This window comes from Mauremys mutica, chromosome 17, assembly GCF_020497125.1.
Source record: "Mauremys mutica isolate MM-2020 ecotype Southern chromosome 17, ASM2049712v1, whole genome shotgun sequence".
NCBI lineage: Eukaryota > Metazoa > Chordata > Testudines > Geoemydidae > Mauremys > Mauremys mutica.
The window spans coordinates 20525507-20528103 of record NC_059088.1 but is presented as its reverse complement, the minus strand read 5'-3'; positions in this window follow the sequence as shown (position 1 = coordinate 20528103).

The following is a 2597-nucleotide window of genomic DNA, read 5'->3' as shown; positions in this document are numbered from 1 at the left end:
ACCCCCAAAGCTCCCGAGCTTGCTGTCTCTCTTGCTTTCTTTTAATAAAAAAGGTTTTGAAATGGACATGCCGTCTCCCCTCTGCCTTCCAAGGCTTTGGGCCAGATCCTCAACTGCTGTAAATAGAGGTGCGCCATTATCTGCTATATTACAGCAGTGCTGGAGGACCACTCCTGAGCTCAGGTACCCATGGTGCAAGGTGCTGCACAGATACACACCTAGTGACAGGCAGTCCCACAAGAGCTCACAATAGACAAGACAAAGAGCAAGTGGGGAAACAACTCATCAAGGCCAGGAATAGAAACCAGCTCTGCCAATTCCCAGCCCAGAGTCCACTGACTTCAACAGAGCTGTCTCTGTTCACCCCAGCTGAGGATCTGGGCTTTTGGTCTGTGTACTGAAAAACAAAGGGAATTAAATCAAGGGGATGCCGGATTTCAAGAGCCAGGGTCAATGCGAGGCAAAGGAGCAGACCATGCCTTGGAGAACAGGTGTCTCATCGCAATGGGACTCATTTTGTCAAAAAATGGTCCCTAGTTATGAGCGCCTCCAGTTTGAGATACCCAGGGTCTGAATTCTAGTGATGCTGCTGACACCTGCTCCAGCTGTCGTCTTGGCTGCCCTGCAGCACCCATGGAAACCGGAGCCATGGGGGGGTACCCAAAAATGGATGCACCTCAAACCAGTGAGAAATTAACATCTTCCTGGTAAAATGGCCAGAGAAAAAAGGAGGAACATCTCAGCCTCCTATTCTGCAAACCACTTAAACCTGCGCTTAAATGTTTTACTGACTTGGGGCCTGCGTGGCTAAGTGCAGAGTTCCCAGTAACACCACAGAGAAGAGCTTTTAATCTGAGCAAGAGAGATACGTGGCACTGAACTGCGGTAGCATCTGCACTGTAGCTACAGGCACTCGGATGCCGAGAGTGCTTGAGAGATAGCGGGGAGGCTGCATAGATCTCGCATCAGGCACTCCAGTCCTCGGTTCTAGGAACCTGGCTTTTAACACTCCACGCCTGGAAGAGTGATTAGAAAAGGGATGAGACAGAGAGACGCCCTGGAAAAAGCTTCCAAATTCCACTTCCTCAGCATCCAGCAATGGAGTCACTGCTGGAACGGATCTGTTCTGTGTGAGCCAAGTGGGAAAAAAACAGCCAAAAATGGGGACTCTCTGGGTCAGTCCGGGTGAAGGACAGTAATCGTTTTTCACAATGCAGTCCGTGTATTTAACCACCAGATCTGGGTTCCCCTGCATGTGTACTGGCTAGCCACTTTGGTCATGAATATCTATATGGTGGGGATAACGTTAGATCAGATATTGCCCAATGTAGGGTATAATTTGCCCTGTGCAGCATGCTAGGATAAACCCCTGCTTCTGCCCAAAGCCAATAACATGCATGATCCAAAACTGTGATTTCTCCAGACATCCCCTCCATTTCTGGAGCAGTCCAGCTTTTTTTAGAAAATACCATGTGATGCCAAGTGGCCAATCATAAATGTATTTGGAGACAATTAGAAATAATCCATACACTGAGTTTTAAGACCAGAAGAGGCCATTAGACCATCTGGTCTGACCTTCTGTATATCACAGGCCACTGTATTTCACCCAGATTCCCCTGATTAGAGCCCTATAAACTGTGTTTGGCTAAAGCGTCTCTTCCAGAAAGGCATCGGCATGACAACAAATCAAACGAAAAAGGTTTGTGATGGAAACTAACAAAACAACAATTTTGGAGGGGGATGATTTCAGTGAAAAACGATGAAAAAATGTCACAAATCTTAGTGGGTTTTTTTCACATGCAGGACAAATGTGGCAGAAATTTGTCCAACTCCCCCCCCCAGGCTCTGCAATATTTTACTAACGATCCCAGCTTTAGTTTCCATTGTGGAGGGCCAGTCTGTCATGCTCTGTCGCTCCTGCGGCCATTCTGGCATCGCACCCGACCCCTACCCTTTGCCTCTCGGATAGTGAGCCCACAAGATGGATCCCCATCTCATTTTCAGGCGGGGCAAAGCCAGGCTACATAGGTGGCCTGACTTGACTCCACCCCCTTCTATCGGCGGATTGGTGTGGCGGTGATGTGGGTGCTGTACAGATCTGTGGTGGTGAAGCGGAAGCTGAGTTCTCGGACAAAACTCTCAGTTTGCAGGTCACTTTACGTCCCCATCCTCACCTATGGTCATGAACTTTGGGTAATGACCGAAAGGACAAGATTGCGGGTACAAGCAGCGGAAATGACGTTTCTCTGCAGGGTGGCTGGGCTTACTCGCTGAGATAGGGTGAGGAGATCGGCTATTCAGGAGGGCCTCAGAATAGAACCACTACTCCTCCAGATCAAGAGGAACCAATTGAGGTGGTTTGGGCACCTGATAAGGATGCCTCCCTAGGTGAATCCTTAGGTGCTGGTGAATCCCCCAGGAGGAGCTGGAACATGTTGCAGAGGAAAAGGAGATCTGGTCCTCCCTACTTTCCATGCTGCTGCTGTGACCCCCACCGGAAAAGTGACAGAAAGGAAGAAGAAGAAGAAAGAGAAGCAGATCCCAGCTTTAATACCTATGATACAGCCACTGCACTATGACACATCACGGGGCAGAGA